The sequence below is a fragment of the Ylistrum balloti genome, unplaced genomic scaffold (assembly GCF_031769215.1).
Source record: "Ylistrum balloti isolate Yb309-2 unplaced genomic scaffold, AGI_CSIRO_Ybal_v1 Utg370288, whole genome shotgun sequence".
NCBI lineage: Eukaryota > Metazoa > Mollusca > Bivalvia > Pectinida > Pectinidae > Ylistrum > Ylistrum balloti.
The window spans coordinates 366,476-393,108 of record NW_026782219.1 but is presented as its reverse complement, the minus strand read 5'-3'; the positions used below and the strand labels follow the sequence as shown (position 1 = coordinate 393,108).

At 34.7% G+C, this 26,633-nt stretch overlaps 1 pseudogene; it reads left to right on the top strand.

Moving 5' to 3' along the window:
* Window positions 1-2,956: 2,956 nt before the first annotated feature.
* On the top strand, window positions 2,957-5,766 carry LOC132552937 (uncharacterized; annotated as a pseudogene).
* The last annotated feature ends 20,867 nt before the right edge of the window (window positions 5,767-26,633 follow it).

Below are 26,633 nucleotides of genomic sequence, written 5' to 3'. Positions count from 1 at the left end.
GTTCTACACCGGATAAGGTTCTTGTTTGCATAGGAGCGGAGATATTCATGTGTAATAGACATTTCTATAGCGTGTGTTTTTTTAATGCTTGAAACTGGCCCTTTAAAAGAAGAAAAACACATTAAAACCGTATATTTCAATAACATGAGATATTTTTTAACATGTCTGTTTCCGGTTTCATTTCCTGTTCGAAATACGGTATGTTAGATTGTTTACTTCACGCGACAAGTAACTTTAAACGCTGACAATTCAAATTTCATAAAGAAAATGGCGGATATGCTGTTACTCTTTTTCTTACTTCTAAATGTTATCGTTTTGTTGATATGATATTTAAAGAAGTCATAATGATATGGTTTAAGATATGATATACTTCTGTATTTGTGTTAAATAATATTTCTTTGTAATTTGAACTCGCATTATGATTAATGTAAACAGTATAATTTACTATAGTAACATAGATCTTTTACTGTTTATTGTTGTATCTATGATGAGGTAGCTTACAGAAATCCTTTTAACCAGTGTCAAATTTATATATCACGTCCCCATGAAAGGTTTAGAATGATTTCTTAATGTAAATTCTTCCGAAAATCGCTTAAGATGATTAATATTAAAATTAGACATCATAGTTACTGAAAAATCTCTTCTATGGGAAAATGATTCTTACTTTAAGCAGAAAAACGATGAAATATTTAACCGTCCAAAATTATATCAAACCAAGTACACGTTTTAGTCAATGCTTTTGCATCCTCTGTTTTTACATATGTAAATTTATGACGTCATGATTCACCACACGTATATATATTATTTTTTAAATCTTATTATTGTTCATTCCATACATGTAATGTGTTTCCAGATCCGAGAATTTCATTGCTTTTTATGTACTTAGGAATGGAGTTGATATCAGCTCTAAGCTTGTTTTCTCATCCCATACGTACTAGATGTATGTTTTGTTTTTATTGTTGAATAAAATATGCGTTCAAACTAATGAATATTGGAATTGCGTTGTTACGTATCATAGCGGTCTTGTCCTTCCCTCTGTTAAAATATTCATTATACATTGAAGGATTCTGTTCTGAAATCATACGGTATGGTATCATAATAGACAAAAAATATCATTAAATGAGTTTGCTAAATTCAAAGATTTTAATTCGAAATTAACTCGATAAATAAGGGAATTTACATAAATATGAAAAAAATATTTTTAAAAAATGAGCGTCACGTCTAATGAAGATTATGTCCCAAATTACGTAACAAGTGTGTAGAACAGTTATTATTACAAACACGTGGGTGGCGGACGTGTGGCGGACGCACAGACGGACAGAGAAACGGAAACAAACCAAAAAGTGTGTTAACATGCATGATTATCTTTTATAAACAAGGTTTTTAAAATTCATGACTTGTTTCGGGCACTCGGTTTATAGCGAGATATCAGGTTTTCACACGATAGCTAGCATAGTGTGATAGCGAGGACGGACAATGACTAACAGACCGGGTCCAGTTACAGTAAAATGGCGAGTCTTTATATTCTACTCAGATGGGGGTCAAATTGTGCAATAAATCTTCAATTTTTAAAACCCTTGCAAATTTTTGGTTTATGGTCTCTTTCTGTCACCGATGTTAGAGAGATAACAAAGGAAACGGTGACTAATTTAATATCCCAGATACACTTCAGACATTAGTTAGGTCAGGAAACTAGCCATTTAAATGGTTTCCTTATTTACAATGTGAAGACCTAACACGACGTGGTCAGGCCAAACCAATGTTTTCTTAGCCTCTAAAACGAAAAAAAGAAAAACCTCCCGGAAATCGGTAACTTCCTGTTAAATCCAATGTCACGGTAACAAGTGGCTTTTTTCTTATATAACACACGATGAGAGAAGTAAATTACAAATTAAGAGATACAAATGTCCTGATTTTAAAGTGTTGAACATATGCAGGAACAGAGTAAATGGAAACCTTTTGCTGTGTAATTGTTCGATGTCTTCATGCACTTATTAAACACTTGGCTATCCCTTCAGAGATTAAAAAAATCTTCTTTGCATGTCACAAAACGAAGCCATAGGTATTTACGGACATCAACGGGAAATTCGTTAGGAATTCACGCATTGAAATATTTATTAAGTATATTGAACGAAAGTTTACAAAAACACTCGGGTGATATAAAATAGGTATGTGAAAACAAAAAATATATTTTGCTAAACAAACAAACAAGTAAACAAATAAAAGCAGACAATAATAAATAAATATGATCATAAATATGATAGGTAAATAGATAATTCATATATAGGAGATGTCGTGATGGAGCAGTGGTTGGGCGGTTTAGGATTCCCTGTCTTGGCGCAGCTTTTGAGTTCGAGTGCCGGACAGGACATCATATATGTGATGTTTTTTGCTAATGTATTTATATTTGGATATTGTAATATAAATTACAAAGGAAGATACATTTGACTCGTGCCCTGTTCGGGCCTGAAACTCACGATCTACGGCCTCCCAAAGAAATTCGAAAACTGCATAACCATCACACCACTATGACATCCCAAAAAAAAGACGTTTTGATAGAACAGGAATCAGAATATAACCTGCGCGGGCTCTGCCAAAATGAAAACTATTTTTATCGTTTATTACATACATTTGTGTGTTTGATAACTTTATTAAAAAGACGAAAGTAATGATTTTTAATTTTTTTGATAATATCTGGAAAAGAATTTTATTTACAGTGTGTTACTATAGAATCAATAGATTTACGATAATTTCACCTATTACATTCAACATCACAAGTTACCATGTCATCCAATACTTTTAAATTGATGACAGCCATTCTTGAAATATAATCCTGGTAAACCGACAGCATTATAAAAAGGAAAGAACAGAAAATTAATAATATTTTTCATTCTTGAGATATCAATTATTTCTTATAATCCTGATACGGGGTTTAATTTCTGGGCCGGAACTTGGTATGGCGTACAAAAATTCTCCCCGACCTATCATAACAAACAGGATTGTCCTGGTAGGAGCGGCGAAAACAGCTAGTATCATCGATGATGATGAATTATAATATTGTTCAGCGCCAAAACAAGAGAAATGTTGTATTGATGCGTGTGTTTTTTCTACTGATCATATCTAACACTTTAAGGCCTCGTTCTACTCGGGCCTTCGAATGTCTTTCGGAACTTGCACCAATACTGGATAACAAATCTAAACCCAATACATTTATGACAACAAATCCATTGAAAGGTATCAATACAAGTGTCGATGATGGTGCTTCGTTTTCAGATGCAATTTGTGGTGTTGCTTTGTACCAGAAAGAATATTGAGTGGTGCTCACTCAGAAGGGCCTAAAAATTATGCTTGATTGTATAATTGACAACTAAAAACCCGAAGACGAAATGAAAGCGCACTCTTTTGAAGTTTTACTTGATTCCCTCGACCAAAATTACTTTATAAAGCCAGAGTCAGGCACAGTATGGTAAACTTTGTTCACAAATCGCTGCTAGTCATGAAACCATTGAGCAAATTTTGAACAAATTCGGTAAGAAGCATCCTTAGGGGAAAGGAACAGATTTCGTAAAAAATGTGTAGTCTTAGCCTCTAAGGACCATGTTTGGGAAATTTTGCATGTTCTTTAAAATCCTAATCCTCCTTTAGGAATTCTTGGATTTGGTCTGATGCATCCTTTGGTAATGAGGGAGGAGGCAAAAAAGGGGAAATAAATCGGGGTAGTTAAAATCCTACTCTTACAGGAATTATTGTATTTGGTCCAAGTTTGGTCTGAAGCATCCTAGGGAGACTCATCTTGAAATAAACAGTGGGTTTTACCTTACTGGGGCCAGGGTTATAGGCCTGGTAATTCTTTGAATTATTTTCTCTTCAGTAGAAATGCGTTGATTCGACCTAATTCGGTTTCAGGTGTCCTTGGTAGATGTGATATACATTTTTTTCTTTCTTTCTTTGTAAGGTTTCGTATATTTTTTTTTATCTCCCAGCGAAAAAAATAATAATTTTGAGGAATGCAGAGATTGGGACCCCAGTTTTAACCCGACTTACTAATGTATTTGTACTACGTATTATGCGTGTACTCTAGAAACACGTATACACGTGAATTTATCTATAAAGGTGACGTAATTGTCTCATTATAATAAGATGTTTCCATATATATACATGTACTTAGCTGTGTAGTTGTCATATACATGTACCTAGCTGTTTAGTTGTCATATACATGTACCTAGCTGTTTAGATGTCACATACATGTACCTAGCTGTTTAGTTGTCATATACATGTACCTAGCTGTTTAGTTGTCATATACATGTACCTGGCTGTATAGTTGTCACATACATGTACCTAGCTGGTCACGTGTCATATACATGTACCTAGCTGGTCACGTGTCATATACATGTACCTAGCTGGTCACGTGTCATATACATGTACCTAGCTGTTTAGTTGTCATATACATGTACCTAGCTGTTTAGATGTCACATACATGTACCTAGCTGTTTAGTTGTCATATACATGTACCTAGCTGTTTAGTTGTCACATACATGTACCTAGCTGTTTAGTTGTCATATACATGTACCTAGCTGTTTAGTTGTCATATACATGTACCTAGCTGTTTAGTTGTCATATACATGTACCTAGCTGTTTAGTTGTCACATACATGTACCTAGCTGTTTAGTTGTCATATACATGTACCTAGCTATTTAGTTGTCATATACATGTACCTAACTGGTCACGTGTCATATACATGTACCTAGCTGTTTAGTTGTCATATACATGTACCTAGCTGTTTAGTTGTCATATACATGTACCTAACTGGTCACGTGTCATATACATGTACATAGCTGTTTAGTTGTCATATACATGTACCTAGCTGATTTGTTGTCATATACATGTACCTAGCTGTTTAGTTGTCATATACATGTACCTAGCTGTTTAGTTGTCATATACATGTACCTAGCTGTTTAGTTGTCATATACATGTACCTAGCTGTTTAGTTGTCATATACATATACCTAGCTGTTTAGTTGTCATATACATGTACCTAGCTGGTCACGTGTCATATACATGTACCTACCTGGGTATTTTAAAGATCATGATGAGAATTGGTCACCTGTTTCTGTTTTCATTTTCAAGTTAAGTTTATTATTGTAGGAGATGTCTGTCACGGTAGAGTTGATGTTTTTTTCTGAATCATACAGATACTGCTCCCAAGGTAGCCAGTGAAGAAGACGATGAAGATGATAATAATGTTACTCTTTTTTAAAAAAAAAAACTGCTATGGAAGACAAAAGACGGACATAAAAAAACTGCGAAAATGACCAAGTTGTTACGGAACTTTTGTTTTTTTCGTTTATCTCAGAAACAACAACATCCTTACCTGAAGATTAATTTTTTCCTTACATAGCTGTGAACAGAAAATATTTAGTTGTGTACTTTTATGACCCCCGGCTTGACATACTGCTTGTCATCTCAACTGAGCCTTTATTCGATCAGAAAAAGATCACATTCAATTAACAACCATATTTTTTATCATGATTAGTGTTAAATCATAAATGTTTATGCAATACTCTCTCCTCTGGTATGACTTTAAAGAAATCAGGATTCTTCAAGAGCATGAAAATAGAAGGCTTTATGGTTGGTCTGTATTGTGGTGAAAAAAGTCTCCCGAGTCAAGCCAGACAGGAGCTATAGTAGGGTGAAAGACCCCGGCAAAGCAGTGGAAGATCTTAATCAGAGAAGGTTTCACGATATGATATGTAACAAATTTGACTGAAGTAGACATTTTTAACCTGAATCAGAGTTGTAACAAATGCAGACATCTTGTATAAAGTTTGTCGGGTCGAGTCCTATTTACTTTAGTTTATTTTTAATCCATTTCCATCTGACTACTGTGAAATGATTAATTTTCAATGGGGGTTTATTTTCGTTCGGTTTGTGGACAGCCTTAATTCACAAATTCAGTTCTCCATGACCTGTCAGTTAATAAAGAACACATTTAGAAATATGTTTATCCACGAACGCAAGTGTCCACGAGATCTTTTTTTTTCTTTTCTTTCTTTTTTTTCCCCTCTTGTTTCTTTTCTTTTTTTTGAAAACCGAGAAAATTCAGACTCGTAAAAATTATGATTTTACAGTAATTTGGATTACATGTATTGTACATCTTTCTCATAATTAAAGGATTTTTATGCATTTTCAATACCACACCTCATGTTTGTAACAGTGTCAATGATTAGTTGAAACTCGTCACATGACAGGAATATCTCTCTGGTGAGGGAAACACTTTGAATATCACTTTTGGTCGTCCCCCATTGCGACTCCTATATTCGAGGTGGAGTTGTCTCCCTTCCGGTGGGTTACAAATTGCGGACGAACGGATCACAAGCGTTGAAAGCACGCCATTTGATTTAGTGTACTCTTTAAAATTTTAGGCACAAAATAGATATCACGTGACTAAAAAATGCATAATTTATCTTTCTCGGTCTGAGATTGGAAAGAGATATTGTATACTGATGAATTTTTTTTAGACAAATGAAACTAATATTGCTAGTTACTTGACTGGATTGGATCAAAGATAATATACATACACTGTATATATATATATATATATATATATATGTATTTGTGTATTCCATGACCTCTTCTGGTGTTTCAAGGAATTACAACTACTAAAGAAAATATTAACGGTATGTTTTATAAAAGACTTTGTACTGAGAAGAGATGCGTACGTGATAAAAAGAACAGAATGTGTTATTTAGCGTAAGAAATGGCTTCCTGCCCATTATAGCCTTCGAAACAGACGCTCAAAACCTGTTTCCTATAGAACAACACACATGTAAAGGAGGTGTTGCATAAACGTGAAAATTGGCCGACGATAAATTTGATACTATTGCGTGTGGATAGGTTACTGTAAAACCAGATATTTTTGTGAGGCTTAAATTTCGTGGTTCAAAAAATTATATTCTGTGGGCACATTAATTTTAAGGATGCATAAAACTAGGCAGACCTGCTAATACTAATTTTTACAGTTCACGGACACATGCATTTAGTAAATTCCGAACTATGAATCATGAATTTATAATTGAAACTGGGAAATGGAGAAATATTGACGGTAAAGACAGGAAGTATCAACATTTTAGCGGTTAACAAATCAGGGATGACGTTTACTGATTGCCCGAGTGTACAGCATTTTCTGACTTTAGAATATCAAACTTCGATAAAAATTTTTGTTGATTTAGAAGATACTACCACCATAAAACACTGATCTTTCTTCTCCTCCATACTGAGCTGTTGTACAACATTTTGTAGTTCAGACTAAGAGCATCCCGTAATTATTGTGCATAATTTGGAAAAAAAAATTTACACAATTTTTTTTCTTTCTTTTCTGTTTTTCTTTTTCGTTTTATTCAGAATTATAAATGAGTTGAACTTAAGATAGATTTAAATGGTTTTTATATTTTCTTCAGGTAGGTAAGAACAAAGAGAAGTGTTTGTAATACATTGTCATGTTAGGAAGACTTCAATCGAGGGCTTTATCAATTCTAAATTATATGTTACATTGCCGTCAGAAAATATGATATCGTTTATTCATATATAAGTTGGTAACTTAATCTTGATATCTTATTATAATTATAAACTTTTATCAGAATAGAAAATAAAAACAATTATTCGATTATGATGCGATTGTTAGAGTGTTTCTTAACATTTATTTACAACAGACTGAGATTAAATTGTCGGAATATTTTGTCCTTCTGAACACGTGTGCTCGTCTACAGTGGAGGAATGTGTGTTTTCCCGTAATGCTAGCTTGCGTTGGTACACGTGTGAGACAGCTGGGATATTTAAGTGTTACCAAACACGATGTTTGCGGTTTGAACGGGACCGGATCGTGTTTTCACAACAATCAAGAATGCATGAGTCAAATATGGACTACCATGTACATTATTGGTCATCGCAATCGTGCGAAATTTGGTTTGTGAGTCAGATGAGAATTTTCGCTGTTCTATTTTTACTGGGTCGTCAGTCAAAACGAGGATATCAGTTGACCTTCTAGATGACCCAATAACACTTATAGAACCTGATGTTACCTGTAGCAGGTGTGATAATTAGTAATGTGGCAATTAGTGAGTAATCGTACTGATGATAAGATAACATTTGTCACATCACGTGATGACAAGACCAATGATCGATGTATCATTAACTTGTCTTTATTTCATCCAACTTTTTAACTGATTTCGTGAATAACAATTTATTTTTCAGGGATAACTTTATTCTGTGACACCCAAATATTTTTGCGTCTGTCTTTTTCTAATCTTTGGAAAATCTTACTGGTACTGATGGTGGATATAAATGCTTGGAGTATTATCACTTTACATCATATAACTATTGTAGTTCTTTTGCACCAGGCTAGGTCCTGCATACTACAGTTTTCAACATTTACTTCCTATCTTAAATACATTCCCAATATCATCCTCGATACTCCATGGTATACGATCACTTTCGCTCTCTACACTCCTAGGACATCTCATGGCAAAATTGAAGGCACAAGCGAAGCTTTTTGGTTGGAGAAAAAACTTACCAATCACAAGCTGATGCGCTTCGTTTGAAAATTACAAAGGAGCGACCCCAAACTTCAAAACCAATACAATCTACCATTAAGCGATCTCCAGATGTACATCACATAATCAACTAGTTTTCTTGTCGCACACAGAGCCTTCACTTTTGCCATGACGTGATCCAGGGGTGCAGAGAGCAAAAGCCTTCCTGGTCCATCTTTCGTCCAATGCCTTTTTAAAAGAGTCTATGTTGGAGGAAGAAACAACGTTCTCTGGATGAATATTCCAAAGTTTTGTAGATCTAATAATAGTTTTTAACAAATGCTCCTTAGGGATGCCCTAGGTTGTTTCGGAAATACTGTGGAGTTTCCTGGGTTGCTGTACAGTTTGTCTCATGATATTGATATTGAGCGAAAGTTAAGTACAGGAGATTTCCGGCAAAGCGCACATGTTGTCACCGCGGTTCTGTCATGTACTGGAGAAAACCTTAATGGGCACTTGAAGGTGCCATTAAACAAATGGCAGTGAAATAACAAGTCGAGCTCTTCTATAATAATCAATCAATCAATCAATCAATCAATCAATCAATCAATCAATCAGTCAGTCAGTCAGTCAGTCAGTCAGTCAGTCAGTCAGTCAGTCAGTCAGTCAGTCAGTCAGTCAATCAATCAATCAATCAATCAATCAGAACCAACCAATCAATCAATCAGAACCAACCAATCAATCAAAACCAATCAATCAATCAAAACCAATCAATCAATCGATCAATCAATCAATCAAAACCAATCAATCAATCAATCGATCGATTTTATTGTATTGTTACATGAAAATTGAGGATCGATAGCAAAAATTGTAAAACAAAACATAGTTAAACATGTGTAATTAATTATACAAACGTATATTCATATATCTAAAACCCACCCTGGGATCATCATATTAACGATTCTTTTTCTGAAATAGCACACCATTTTCCATTGATATAAAAAAAACCACAAAAATACTGATGATATTTTTCTACAACTTCGTCTCGATTGATGAATATAAAATGATACTGTTTATAAAACTAACAGGGTCTGACTTTGGAAGCACGCTTCAGTTACCAAGGTAATCAAAACGTGTACCACACACGTAAAACAACTACAATGGATGGTTACTGGATACACAGAAAAAGCGACTCGCAGTTTTCAACAGCAAAGAATTTTTATTTTGCATGGTACCAACAATTCACGCTGGCTCTATGAAGTATGAAACAAATTATTTTTTTTTTAATGTAAATATGAACTAATTGTTTATTAAAAGTTTACAGACTACTCGGTTTTCAATACTCTTTTATATATCAGGCAACAATTTGAGGATTCTATATCAATCTGGCTGTCAGCTGACTCCTGTTGTGTGACTATTGTATAGCCACTGAAATCGACGACTTCACTTGTTAACATATATGTACATATCATGGCGGGACCCGTTAGCGATCGCACGATGTGACCGCAAACATTCTGGATTTCCCAAGAACTATATTTAGCACAGAGTACACCACGCACTTTACACTGTAGATCGTACCGTGTTGAACTTTATAATTTATTACAAAAGATTTAGTAAACACGCATTAATAAATAAGAGAAATGAAAATTTTATAAACAGAATTGTAAATAGCTCTGTACAGAATATGTAAAATTCTCTTCAAGCACGTGCTGTATACCTGAATACAAATTTTAACTTATAAAAAAATGGCTAATGAGAAAGTTAACACAGTTCAATAACTTCGAATATATTTATTTCTATACATGGTGGCTTTGAAGCTTTGAAAATCGTCGCGATTTAATTTATGTTGCGCTGACCGCTAATCGAGATGAATCATGTCAAATAATTCTGAATCCTCAATACAGTTAAAGTGATCGTAACTCTCGAAGTATCGAACATTCAGAAAATATAATTATTTGTTGAAGTATACACCCTCTGTATAGCGACCGTTATCTAGCCATACTGCTAATGTAAGCGCCCTGTGTATAGCGAACATAAAGTAATCTTACTTCTAAAGGCAACATCCTCTGTAGAGCGACCGTATTCATTCAGGGTCAAACAATAACACTTATATAGTGCTGCGATACGAATTTGGGTCTGTGAGACGTGATTGGCACGTGCTTGGGACTGTGGAAAGTGTTTGCGATTGCGAGACGTGATTGGCACGTATTTGTGAGAAGTGATTAGCACGTGTTTGGGACTGAGACGTGTTTGGGACAGGGAGATGTGTTTGGGACAGTGAGACGTGATTAGCACGTGTTTGAGAGAAGTGATTAGCACGTGTTTGGGACTGTGAGACGTGTTTGGGACAGTGAGACGTAATTAGCACGTGTATGGGACTGTGACACATGTTTAGGGCTGTGAGACGCGTTTTTGAAAGTGAGACGTGATTGGCACGTGTTTGGGACTGCAGACATGTTTGGGACTGCGAGACGTGTTTTTGAAAGTGAGACGTGATTGGCACGTGTTTGGGACTGCAGACATGTTTGGGACTGCGAGACGTGTTTTTGAAAGTGAGACGTGATTAGCACGTGTTTGGGACTTCAGACATGTTTGGGACTGCGAGACGTGTTTTTGAAAGTGAGACGTGATTAACACGTGTTTGGGACTTTGAGACGTGTTTGGAACTGCACTTGGTCATGTTCCCAAAGAGCAACGACAGGTCGGGTACCGAAGCTTTTAATTAAAGGGGAAAAATGGATAACCTTGTACTGAGTTATTCAATGCACTTTTATATCCGGGTTTAGTGAGGTTTTAAATTCCCGTTTAAAGTTTTGTCACATTTCAAATTATTATCATGACGCTACGTGTATTGTCTACATAGGTATCGTACGCCTTGTGTAGATAAAATGTAGCTGTCAAGTTGCTATCCGATATACGAACTGAAACAGAGAGGCACTTGTGTTAGGGGGTTACGTGCACTATAACACGGACCTTGGACCAGTAAAAGTATTCACGCCCTTCTCACGTGCTTGTTTAATCCTACTTCATCAGATGCCATATTCTTTGGGAACCATTTGTTTAGGAAGTCTTAATTTTTTTTATGAAATACCACAAGGTTATTGTTTCCCTATTATATGAAGTTGTATACGGTGTAAACCCAGCTATTTAACACACGTAAATATCAACATGTTTTCATACTAAAACAAAGATAGGTTTAAAAGATATCGGCGTGTTTAGGTTATAATATAATGTTGTTTATTTTACTTCAAGTTATTTCTGTTACTTCCCGCTAAAAGGAACAATAATATTCATTAACCTGTATTACTTTTTATATACAGGGACAACATACCTGTCCCCTTTGCATGATGTAACAGGCAAATGTCTCTTGACACAGCCAACTTTTGGCCTGTAGTTGAACATTCAAAATGGTGAAAACTTTCCCCGGCTTACCGCTGGGTATTGTGGTAAAGTAACGATGGATTGGTGTGTTGTCGGTATAGTGTGACATGATGGGGTGGCCCTGATAGACTGATAGAATCATGCGTTCATCCCCTTTTTTTGGATGAGAAAGAGGGATTTCAGCCCAAGGGGGATTATGATGCTGTCAAACACAATGCTTGCTTCGAACGGTTCCATCCCCTCTGAGAGGGATATGCAGATCGCCCCCTCATGTCGCCAGAACAATGTCGTTCGTTGGGGAGACGATACCCGACAACGAGAGGAGTCGCGGAGACGGAAAACCTGTCAACCAACCATTTAACCAACCAGCCAAGCTTGTCTCGTGCTTGATAATGACCGTTGTGATGATAACATAGGATTTTCAGTTTTCAGTATAACACAGGATTCCAGCTGTGTATTTCATTGTGGTAGCTCTGTAAAGTTTTCATATCACAGTAACCCCTCCTCGAAAGCAAACACTCATCTTACAGACAGATGGAGGCCATCTTTAAATGACCAAGCCAAAAATAAACTACAGCAGACGTACCTTCTCACATATACTTCACAGGGTGAGCACGCCGATGCTAAGGATGGGATAATCCTATCATACGGGTGAGGAAATGACTCGCAATATGGTAGCGTCATCATTTTGTGTAGCGTAACCATATCACAAATTGATAACGTCATCAATTTTGATGCTCATTTCACGTGACATTAATTAATGTGTTACTGTATTCCTCGAGATTCAGAAAAAAAAAAATAAAATAAACACGGATCCAGTTCCCTGGGCGGATTATATCTATCTTTACACATGGAACTTATATATATTCTGTGTAGATGGTGACTGATCAAATTATCTAAGAAAAATAACACGTGTTGAAGTAAAAACACATACAAATACAATCAATGGGAAAAACAACATAGTTAACATTCTTTATCGGCAACTCGAATAACTTTTGCAGTTCACCATAAATTGGAGTGCTATTTCAGTACATTTGGTGTTATGGTAATATGCATGATATTGTCATTTTAGAGCAAAGGAGATGTATACTGTAAAGTTTTTAATATTCGCGGAGTTGGCGCGAAATGTAATTCCCGTAAAATAAACGTAATCGAGAAAAACGCGAAATTTAAATCCCGCGAAAATTTACAACTATACAGTATATGAAGCGACGAAACGTAAAAATGCCTTGAAATAAAATGAAAACAATATGGACTGAACGAGGGTGAGAAGGAATCTTTCGGAAATTACTCAACCGAAAGAGGTATCTTAAAGCTGTAGTGTAGACTTGATAGTCTGTTTCAGGACGCTGTTAGACAGGAAGACAATTCTTTTGTTAATCGCCACATCGGAGGTTGGCAAAACGAGAACGTGGGTTATTAATTTTAGAGGAAGGGGGCATATGGTATTTCTCATGTCCGTCCGTCAGGCAATTAGTCCTCTTTAGTGTCCCGCTCCGTGTGTGTGTGGAGGGGGAGGGGTTGCAGGGAGAGGGTTGTTTGTAAGATAAGACGAAAATTTAAAAAAAAAAAAAAATACGATTTAATGGATGTTTGGATAAGTGTGCTTCCCATTACACAATAACATTTCTTCCGGCTGGTGGTGATTTTGTTTCTCCAAGGCCTTTTCGTGACATATTCAAGTTACTTTTTGAAAATATTCGTCGCATCAGTAGATGAGGACACTATGCTTTCCAGTCAAAGTGGTCTTCTCCATTTTATCAGAATTTTTTTTAGCAATACATTTTTATTATCAGTTTTTAAAATGTCTTTTTTTTCGTCGTAAAATATTATTGAAAATGGACAACAGTTCTTGATTTTAACTGATGTTCCATGATCAGAAGACAGAAACACGAATATATTAAAGTTCACGGAATTTTTACATTTATTTCATAGCGATTTGGTTATTTCCTCAGCCCCCTCCTTAATTTCAACACGTTAGGCCTATAGCATCACTGACGAATCCTAGAAGGACGAAACAGTTGTACGATGCAGTTTAATTCATTATTTGGGTTTTCTATAAATGTAGGTATTGAAAGGTACTTACCACGTGTGTATGTTTTGTAAAATATACTGCTGACCCCCTTAAGGATCTGGAGGGTGCAGTCTTATAGAAATATATGTAGCGGTGAAAAGTCACTTTTACAACTTCTACTGATAATAAGAACATTATATCCTCTATATTCACTATAGTGTTACAACGCGAGGGTTTTAGAAACATTTGTTCCTATTTTTTAACCTTAAACTAAATTAGTTACAAAAACTATGTAAGGCGTAACACTTACACCAAGAGAAGGGTTATGTCAACATATACATGCTTAGTATAGATTAATACGAAAGCTGACAACACTTGTTTACAAAAACATATTCTAGGTGTATCGGTGCCTTTAACTCCCACACAGGGGGGCCCTCACAGGGGGAAACTAAACGCGAAATTCGAGGCAGGGAGTGTTCATTAGTTTACCTGTACCGACGAGTGGTAAATAACACGTAATTGTTTATGATTCAAAGTTATAACGATCATGTCGCTCTTTTCAGATGGTAATTAATTTACTGATCGAGATATGATTTATCAAAGATACGCATTAGAACACCTGTCCGTAACACGGAGTGGTTGAAGATTTCGTCAGGGTAGTTTGGTGTACTCCTTATATGCGATGTTTACAAGGCACGAGCGGGGTGACTTGGTACAGCGAGAAACCATTCGGAGAAAAAAAAGACCATAACACACAATGTGATCACAGTTGTTATAATACAGTACTAAAGTACATTCCATCTAGCTATAATGTCGTTGTTTGTTATGAGCTCTAGTGCTAATTCTGTTCGTCTATGGAATTTATTTACGTGCCGAAATGTCGAAATAATTGGTTTTCAATCTTCTAAACAATGGAAATGTGAGTATTTTTTTAATATATATTTTTCAACATTTGATATTGCGTTTTTAGTAAATTTATTCTTTGTCATGTTTAATGATTTAATAACACACAAGGATATTGTTTCATATTGTGTCTTTCAGTCATATATCTATCAATATGAAAGAGAAGTTTAAGGCACAAGCAGTTTTAGGAAAATAAGTTTGACAGGCTCAGTCGTTTTACTATTTATTGTTCGAGACATCAGATGTATAGAGACAAAACATTTTACATCCACATCCCCATCGCCTTCCCCTTCCCCCTCCCCGTCTCCCCCTCCCTCTCTCCCTCCCCTTCCCCCTCTATCAAAGTGATAACTGCTGGTAATTGATTATATCACAATGATGTCTGGTGGTAATTATATCACAGTGATGTCTGATGGTAATTATATCACAGTGATGTCTGATGGTAATTATATCACAGTGATGTCTGGTGGTAATTATATCACAGTGATGTCTGGTGGTAATTATATCACAGTGATGTCTGGTGGTAATTATATCACAGTGATGTCTGGTGGTAATTATATCACAGTGATGTCTGGTGGTAATTAATTATATCACAGTGATGTCTGGTGGTAATTATATGACAGTGATGTCTGGTGGTAATTATATCACAGTGATGTCTGGTGGTAATTATATCACAGTGATGTCTGGTGGTAATTATATCACAGTGATGTCTGGTGGTAATTATATCACAGTGATGTCTGGTGGTAATTAATTATATCACAGTGATGTCTGGTGGTAATTATATCACAGTGATGTCTGGTGGTAATTATATCACAGTGATGCCTGGTGGTAATTATATCACAGTGATGTCTGGTGGTAATTATATCACAGTGATGTCTGGTGGTAATTAATTATATCACAGTGATGTCTGGTGGTAATTATATCACAGTGATGTCTGGTGGTAATTATATCACAGTGATGTCTGGTGGTAATTATATCACAGTGATGTCTGGTGGTAATTATATCACAGTGATGTCTGGTGGTAATTATATCACAGTGATGTCTGGTGGTAATTAATTATATCACAGTGATGTCTGGTGGTAATTAATTATATCACAGTGATGTCTGGTGGTAATTATATCACAGTGATGTCTGGTGGTAATTATATCACAGTGATGTCTGGTGGTAATTATATCACAGTGATGTCTGGTGGTAATTAATGTCTGGTGGTAATTATATCACAGTGATGTCTGGTGGTAATTATATCACAGTGATGTCTGGTGGTAATTAATTATATCACAGTGATGTCTGGTGGTAATTATATCACAGTGATGTCTGGTGGTAATTATATCACAGTGATGTCTGGTGGTAATCAATTATATCACAGTGATGTCTGGTGGTAATTATATCACAGTGATGTCTGGTGGTAATTATATCACAGTGATGTCTGGTGGTAATTATATCACAGTGATGTCTGGTGGTAATTATATCACAGTGATGTCTGGTGGTAATTGATGTCTGGTGGTAATTATATCACAGTGATGTCTGTGGTAATAATTATATCACAGTGATGTCTGGTGGTAATTATATCACAGTGATGTCTGGTGGTAATTATATCACAATTATATCACAGTGATGTCTGGTGGTAATTATATCACAGTGATGTCTGGTGGTAATTATATCACAGTGATGTCTGGTGGTAATTATATCACAGTGATGTCTGGTGGTAATTATATCACAGTGATGTCTGGTGGTAATTATATAACAGTGATGTCTGGTGGTAATTATATCACAGTGATGTCTGGTGGTAATTATATCACAGTGATGTCTGGTGGTAATTATATCACAGTGATGTCTGGTGGTAATTATATCACAGTGATGTCTGGTGGTAATTATATCACAGTGATGTCTGGTGGTAATTATATCACAGAGATGTCTGGTGGTAATCATATCACAGTGATGTCTGGTGGTAATTATATATCACAGTGATGTCTGGTGGTAATTATATATCACAGTGATGTCTGGTGGTAATTATATCACAGTGATGTCTGGTGGTAATTATATCATCACAGTGATGTCTGGTGGTAATTAAGTATATCCCAGGGATGTCTGGTGGTAATTATATCACAGTGATGTCTGGTGGTAATTATATCACAGTGATGTCTGGTGGTAATTATATCACAGTGATGTCTGGTGGTAATTATATCACAGTGATGTCTGGTGGTAATTATATCACAGTGATGTCTGGTGGTAATTCATTATATCACAGTGATGTCTGGTGGTAATTATATCACAGTGATGTCTGGTGGTAATTATATCACAGTGATGTCTGGTGGTAATTATATCACAGTGATGTCTGGTGGTAATTATATCACAGTGATGTCTGGTGGTAATCAATTATATCACAGTGATGTCTGGTGGTAATTATATCACAGTGATGTCTGGTGGTAATTATATCACAGTGATGTCTGTTAATTAATTATATCACAGTGATGTCTGGTGGGAATTAATTATATCACAGTGATGTCTAGTGGTAATTATATCACAGTGATGTCTGGTGGTAATTATATCACAATGATGTCTGGTGGTAATTATATCACAGTGATGTCTGGTGGTAGTTATATCACAGTGATAGCTGGTGGTAATTAATTATATTACAATGATTTCTGATGGCTATATGTTAAATATTGACATGTTTTGCAAATCTTGCTTAAAAGGGGTGATGTTAAAATACTCACTAGTTAATTGTGCCTTGGAATACAAATTAATAATGTTATTTAGTTTTTAGTAAATGTATAACATACAGCTATTTCGTCCTTCTAACTCTCTGTCAGTGATAAAGAGGTACAACTTAGGAAGTGACTGAAGAAAATTAAAAGCGATAAAAAACAACCTGCAAAAATCGATACGGAAATTAAATTATCGTATCAATTAAAAAAAATCGTGATTTGTATTAATGAATTTATTGAATTGATATCCGTTTTCCAGAACAGACATGACATATATATTATATATTGATAAATGTCCTTGTTCGTGCCGTTTAAATGTATTTAAAAGGTAATAGTGAGAGATACGACAAATCCCGGTGACAAATTCATCAACAGACAACTTCATCCTAACCCTAACGTAAATTGTTAATGGTAACACGCCTGTACATGGAGACTATACACTGACTGGTGCTCACGAGCTTTCCGTTAATTACTCGGAGAATTTATACTGACTGGTACCCAACGGCTTTTCGCTAATTACTCAGTACTCCATGGCTTTTCGCTAATTACTCTGAGAAGATACACTGACTGGAATTTATTTTAATTTTGGTCCTAGTGCACCTCCAAGTCTAGATTTTATTTCAATCACTACGGATTCCTTAGTCGCCTCCTAGCCTTCAAAATCTAGGCCCTTAGCATCACTGACGAGTTCTAGAAGGACGAAACAGCTGTATGATGTAGCATCACTGACGAGTTCTAGAAGGACGAAACAGCTGTATGATGTAGCATCACTGACGAGTCCTAGAAGGACGAAACAGCTGTATGGTGTAGCATCACTGACGAGTCCTAGAAGGGAAGGACGAAAGAGATGTATGATATAACATCACTGACGAGTCCTAGGAGGACGAAACAGCTGCATGATGTAGCATCACTGACGAGTCCTAGAAGGACGAAACATCTGTATGATGTAGCATCACTGACGAGTCCTAGAAGGGAAGGACGAAAGAGATGTATGATATAACATCACTGACGAGTCCTAGGAGGACGAAACAGCTGCATGATGTAGCATCACTGACGAGTCCTAGAAGGACGAAACATCTGTATGATGTAGCATCACTGACGAGTCCTAGAAGGGAAGGACGAAATAGCTGTATGATGTAGATTAATCTACTGTTTGGCGCTATTGTATCTAACTCTAAATTTGTATTAAAAGATATTACTCACTTGCACGTCTTTTGTACAATTTTAAACGTTTAGTTTTCCTTATCAAGAGTGTCTCTATAAATAGTACATCACTTATTCGTCAGTGATATAAAATAATCCCGCTTTAGGGACAGTGATATCGTATGTAAAATATATCTCCTTTGATCAAATGTCAAATAAAAAAAAACAAAACAAGAAAAAAATAGATAAATCCCCCATAACGTTGTAGCATTCGATTTATACTGAGAAAATTATTAGACATACTTAATGCAAGTGATGGAACATCGGTTGAAATCGATAATCGATTATCGATTTTAATCAGATAGGCTTTCTGATGTGGTAAACCGATTACATAATCTGCAGGCTGTGTGTTAAAATTCATAGAAAATCAATGCATTCTTTATTAAGGTAATATTGTTCTATTTTTTCTCTAATTTTAAGCTTAAATACCTCACTTACCTAGAATTTGCATAAGAATGAGTATCCTTTGAAATTGGTCTCTTTATTATGAATAATATGACTTGTATTTTCGCTAAAACACAAGAACATACTAAGGTATCAATGATCGATTATGATGAATTGCAATCGATCTTTAAATTAGATGAGGTTAAATGGTTCGATAATCGATTATATCCGTTCATCGTCTCATGTCTACCTAACACAATATCGGTCACATCGCGTCAAAGAGACGATTGTTAAATGCTTTAGTCACCATTATGATCTCACTGAAGAGTGTTCTTTGTTTTTGCTGATGAAATATAAAGTAAAATTTGTTCCATGTTCGGAAATATATCGTTGTTGTTTACCTTTACCGTACCTGAGAACGTCATATCACTGATTTCAGACTGACAAAGCTTTAAATGGACTGACAAAGATTTCTGTGTTTGGCGTCATCGATGAAACAGAATTCACTCATCCGTGAAATCTAGCTATATTCTTATTGTCCACATTCATTGGTCTCCATGTAAATGTTTATTTCATTCATACTTCACTTAAATTGACCAACGTTTACATTTCGTATGTCGCACGTAAAGCAGAAGACGCTCAACGTACCGGAACATCTGGTCCTGGTTCAAAGCTTGTTCAGAGATAAATAGTCGGTGATAAAAATATTAAAAATATTAACTAAACACCATTAGGACCATTATCGCTTCATAGCTGTAGATTTGTTATTTCAGGTTAGATTAATATATTCTGAATGTTAATTATGTTTTTAAGGGGTTTTTTTTATTGATAACAGTTTCGTGTTTTCATCAACCTCTGGTTTACTCTAGAAGTCTTGTTCTTCTTGTCCCCTTTCAACTGCTGACGTAAAAGTTTCTTTTATTCTTACGTTGTCTTAACTTAATCAAAGTTGGGTTTGGATGAAGATGTTGTGATAGCACTTGTATTCCCTTCTTGTGATCAATGTTCTGTTCCTTGTCAGTCTACTGATGTTAGAATAGATACTTGTATTGAATGGAAAAAAAAATCTTCAAAATATTCCTCCAAATTGACTTTACCTTTTGAAAGTCGCGACTGTTGTGATTAACAAACCCCTAAAATAGTGACTTCTTTGTCTCTTAACATTATCTGTTTCTTTCCGATCTACTTTCATTTCATGAGGTTAACTTTGTGGGAAATTGGTTGCCATCTTGATTCTAGTTTTCTAGAAAATTCTCTAAAAACAGAACATAGAAAATCTTCACAAACTTATCTGTCACTGGATAAAAAAAAGAAAATAAAAACAAACATAACAACTACAGAAAATAAACGCAATGTTAGTTAAAAATTCAGATAAACCATGGATATAACACGAAATTCAATAATCAACAATTGATTGATTTTAAAACATTGCTAATATTTTGTTTCACGAAAAAGTACAACAAAGAAAGATTAAGAATACGCCTATTTAATGTAAGCCGTCTTTTGCTAATTACAGAAGTTCTCTATTAGTTCCTATTTGGTGATATTATAATTTACTTTATTGATTTTTTCATACTTCCGTTAGTTCCTAGTCCAAGATTGAAATGTCTTGCTGACACAATAACAAAAATATTGTTTACATACTTTTGTAACATTATTTAAAAAAAAAAAATATTTGGAATTTGTTGCACGGCAGATGTAATTTGATTCTAATAAAGACTTATTTCATGATCAAGCATGAGAACCATTTAATTTCGCTCTGTCGTTCCTCGCCGAATTTGATTTAAAATTCTTTCTGGATATACTACAATGTATCCTTATAAATCTAATCTACTTTTCCCTTTTTGCTATATCAAAAGAGAAATGCTCACTTAAATCTCTTATTGTCACACTATATACAACCAAATCGAAGTAGAAATGTGTGTGTGCACGACAAATCAGATAATATCAGCATTTATATACAAATTACATCCCGGTAATGGTATCTTCTTTGCATTTCAATTTATCATCTTTGCGGTTTTGGAGATAATCGTGCATGTCAACTTCCTAAACACAGTTGTTAACTTACGTTTGATTGGCTACTTCGTAGCCAGTAATAATTATTGATACAAAAAATCTTTTTCAACCATGTTCTGCACCGAAATGTTTGAAACTGGTTTCCGGTATGCACGCTGATCGAAATGGTAAATACAGTTTTTTGTACACTAATGAGGTTCATTTAAAATGCTATGTAACCACAATTAACACTGCTTTAACTTACAACAACAACATCAACACAACATGCACAATATCTGCTTTAGAAATTGCTTGACTGTGCATACTGATGTGAGGAAACTGTGTTGAAGCGAGGTTAGGTCTCAATATCAGTTACAAAGAAACAGACCACAGCTGTTTTTCATTATATCAATATTCAAGAAACTAAACCCATTGGTTTAATGACATAAAGTTTTCTTTCTGCATTAATTCCAAAAATATTTACTAAATCTTATTAATTTGAATTTCATTTGATTCTTTTATACAAAGAACTCACTTGACATTTTATATCAATGAGATTTGTGTCCGTTTGTCTTTTCAATGAATGAATTATTTAACCCCGGTAAGCAACATTCAGAAGGCTGTAATGTGTACGGAGGTCGTCAACACACTAATGGCTACAAAGTGTGTTCTATAAGGATTGGTCATGTAAGTGTGCGGCATGAAACCACAGAATATTCATTTCTATACAATTCTAACAGAGGGTACGCGTATTCACACCTAGTGACTCTCTTACGTCTAATATGTGTGGATATACGCACCCAAAATATAGTCCCTTAACTTTACTCCGAACTCCTATATAAAACGCTAAAACATCGATGTGCCCCATAATCATTTAAGTTATTATTATATATAATCAGTGGTAACACTTTTCTTGTTTTACAGAATATCGTTAGACAAGTAACTGTCGCTTAAATTTGAGATAAAACTGGACAATGAGAAGAGCCCTTTTAAGAAATGCAAGCTTGAGATAAAAACACTTTTGGTGATTAAAGAAATATTAGTAGATATGTACTTTTCTAGAAGCTAACGGTACATATACAATACAATAATTAAGTTGTTATTAATTGATAATAAGTAAAATTATCTTTACTTATGTTGTATTCGATGTTAATATAGATATATCTTTGTTACACATTAAAATATATAACAAATTTTACATTAAACGTATAAACATATTATAATGTTATATTTTTTTACTGAAATCTCAAACTTATTGCAGATAAAAAATGTACGTTCGTACATACCGTATCATAGATATTCCTCTTCCCCGTTAAAGACAAAATGATACATGTTTGTAATGATAGATCCTAAGACGGACTTGTCTTAAGGCGAAAGGTAGTATATGGTAGTCATTGAATTCGCCAAACAAATGATAAAAGCGATTTTACTTTTCAAAAAAATCACATTTTCTTTTGCTAATTAATAAAGAATATTTGTGTTCATTACTTAATTTAAATAAAATACATCAAGCTTTAAATATTGCGTTTATATCTAGACAGAAATTTAGGCACTGTTTTGAATTTAATCTCATTCTAGTTGTCTTTAGATTTGTAGAAGTTTCTGTCTTGTATGGTTTTCGTTGTTGGCCTCTCCTTTTCCGTTGTGTTTCACACCTCGCATACGTGATAGTTGCTGTGTGGTAGAATTTGTGTTGTGAATTTGTCTACATGCGTTAACCTCGTAGTTTTCTGGCACACCTTCAACCTTTTCTTTGATAACAAATACGCTGACCTCAGTTTATCACCTCCCCGGATTTAAACTGTTTCCAGTCAGAAATCAATATTAGGACACATAGGTAAAGACACTCTAAAAGACTGACTTTTATCTAAGTGGAAGGAGAAAACCAGCTGTTATTATTTCACGGTTTTCTTTAATTACCACGAGAAAAGATTCATTATATATCCGAAATTTTGTTAGTGTGACTGCACAGGTAGAAATTAAAGTTCAAATCATCTTTGTTTTTTTTCCGGACAAGGCTTTATAACTGAAGGGAAAATTATGAGTTGAATTGATACCCATTGAAATAGGCCAATGGTAATGAAATATTTAAGTCGATCTAAACCGTTAAAAATGTATAAGAATTTAATCATGATATTATGATTTGATAGATTTTATATAAATTATTCGGAAATCGTTCTACAGAGACCAGTATATATATCTGTCCCCTTTTTCTGGAAGGGGATTAATTCAATAACTTAACCCATTTCTCTCCCAAAAAGCATGCTGAAGTTTAGAAATGGCGAGGACAGAACTTTACTTGGAAATTAAGTGGATTGATTAAGATTTACATGGCGGGTGTCGCCGATGAAGCAAAAGACGATAATTTTTCCGGAACACCTGGTCATATTCTCCCTGTACTATTAAGACTTCTCCATAAAAATTGTTCTTTTTGTTCAGATATAATATTGAATTTGAGTTTGGATTATGATTGATAATCTTGACATGTTTGTATTGATCAGAAAATCTTAAATCGTACTGGTGAAGTGTTAAACGAGAGAGAGAGAGAGACACACACACAGAGAGAGAGGGAGAGAGAGAGGGGGGGAGAGAGGGAGAGAGAGAGAGAGAGAGAGACACACACACACAGAAAGATGGAGAGAGAGGGAGAGAGAGAGAGAGGGTGGGAGAGAGAGAGATGGAGAGAGAGAGAGAAAGACACACACACATAGAGAGAGAGAGAGACACACACACACACACACACAGAGGGAGAGAGAGAGAGAGAGAAAGAGAGAGAGAGAGAGAGACGGGGGGGGAGCGGGTATGAAACCGCGACACTGTACATTACATTTACAAGTGATATATTACAAAAAAAATGTAGTCTCAACTTGTTCCGACTTGCTATCACTGTGCATGTCACATTTTAAAATGTCACAAAATGTGCTAAACGTGCAGAATTCGAAATATTTGGGAGAGTCAATATGAAATCGAGACATTCGTAAGGCAGTCTATATATAAGTGAGTGATTTCCTTTGTTCGAGAATAATATACCACAATTGCTTATACAATTACAAACGCTGTGTGTAGTAGGGCTCTATGGATCATATCACAAAATGCTCAGACAATTATATCAGTGTTAAGAATATATTTATGTCCGACAATAAAATTAATACTATTTTAGTAAATAGTGGTGAGTATAAAGGCATGCAGTGTTTAATTTATCGATATTTATATTGTCTGAAGAGCTGTATTTTCACTTTGAAGTAAGAATGCTCGAGACATGCATGTACATTTCTCGTATACAATGACACGTTCAGAACGCCCTACTCAAATATGTATACGCTTAGGTCGTATTTAATCGTGTGTATATCACAATACTATAGCTCGGATATCGATGATAACATCTTGTAATCACTGGCTTAGAATAAAAATAACACCACAAAGTGACATGTAAGTATCCTACAGTACAAAATCATGTTCAGTCGTATTGAGAATACGTTCTTAATAGACACTTTGTCCAGTAAGCTATTAAATTTCAACATTCTTGTATTTAATAAAGAACTTTTTAACATTTTTTTAACTCTTAAAACTACTTGTAGGGTTTTGTTAATCTGACATGGATTTTTATTTTTTCGATTTTTAGAAATTTTGAAGGAACTTTTGCTCTTTTTCAGCATTTCAATCTTTCACGTTGACCCCTCAGTTTCTTTTACCACTTTCTCTTACGTTTGGAGGGCTTGATAACCATTACTGTGTAGAATAAATGACATCAAAAATTTACAATTATTGGAAAAGTTACTTGCCTTTGTTTTGTTTTAGTTATTTCAATCTTATCTGAATTTCACCCCCACCCCCCCCCCCCCCCACACCCCCCCCACCACCACCCCCCCCCCCACCCCCCACCCACCCCCAACCCCCACCCCCACCATCACCCTCAGGCTTTGGCCAATGTATTTCAAACACGGGAGGCTATAAAACGGTAAAATGATATTTTCCTATCTTATCTTTTTTTATAACACTTTCTATGTCTCTCTTCACATTTTAATCTTGTTTGGATTTGTTTTATCATTACAACATATTGGTTTTTATCTTGATAATCATTTTTAAAAAATAAATCATGTGTAGAATAAATGACATCAAAAATTTACAATTATTGGAAAAGTTACTTGCCTTTGTTTTGTTTTAATTATTTCAATCTTATCTGAATCTTGTTTTAGCCAAGTACAGCTCCACTTGGCCATATCAAGTATTGATATGGTGATGGTAGGGCAATTATGTGAAAATACAAAACGAGAGTACTTTAAAAGTTTGTCTGTTGTCCGATTCCCTTTGTCTGTGATATCATGACAAAAAATATTTCAAATGTTTTTATAAAAAGCAAAATGAGAAAATGTCAAAAGGCTAACATTCCAGTCATCGTTTTTGAGTAATGCGAATACGGCCACAATGTCACGTGAAATAAATATTATGACGTCATACCATTATTGTCTCCCTGTCGCCTGATTAAGCTAGTAACCATAGAAACAATGACATCTTTCTCACAAAATGTTTGTGTCGTGATGTTCCTGAACAATATAACATTAACTGTGAATGACAAAAAAAAAAAAAAAAAAAAAAAAAAAAAAAAACAAAAACAAAAATAAATAAAACTATCGTGTCAATAACAGATACTGATGTAATCTTAAAAAAAGTCTTATTAGAAAATAAGTAGCAGTTCTTGTTCTTTTGCAATAAGTATTTGACGGGCTTATTTTCAAGACCAGCTTAATTTCAAATCCGTCTAATTTTCAAGATGGTTTCTGCTGCATAATTTCATATTTTTCCGGTAATTTAATACCTCATCAATTGAAACACACCTAAAATTTTGAAAATTAAAGAATCAGTGAAAAAATTACTATTTATCAATTGAAATTTATTTGAGATTTTCATTAACTCAGCATTTAAAGCTTAATTTTCAAAATCGTCTTTTCAAGATAATTATGCTAGAAACATATTAGAATTAGACATCGTGTTGTATACCTGTCTTAAATATTATGTTTATACATCTTCATATTAAATTATCATATTCATGCATATAAACCTTTAGTTACCATATGTGTCATTTGATTACAATGCTATGCATTTTATACTGTGCAGTTTATCCGTGTGTTTACCTAATCTCCAAGTGATTCATTAACCATTTAAAGTACTTTTTCAAAGTAGAACTGCTTTTCGACCAATTCGAGCGGCTTCTACATGTCATGGTCAAACTAATTTTCTAAATTTTCTTGCTATTGCAGAGAAAATTTGGTAAATTAATTCCAACTATGATTGTCTTTATTTCTAACAAAGATTACGTAGCGTTTAATATATTTATCTTTTATATGCATTTCAAATGATCAAAACAAAACTATATCATATGATAAGAATACTTAATAAGAAATTATCTTATTCAGAATACAATAAGACCATATTTTATTCAGAATACAATAAGAAATTATCTCATTCAGAATACAATAAGAAATTATCTTATTCATATCTTATTCAGAATATAATAAGA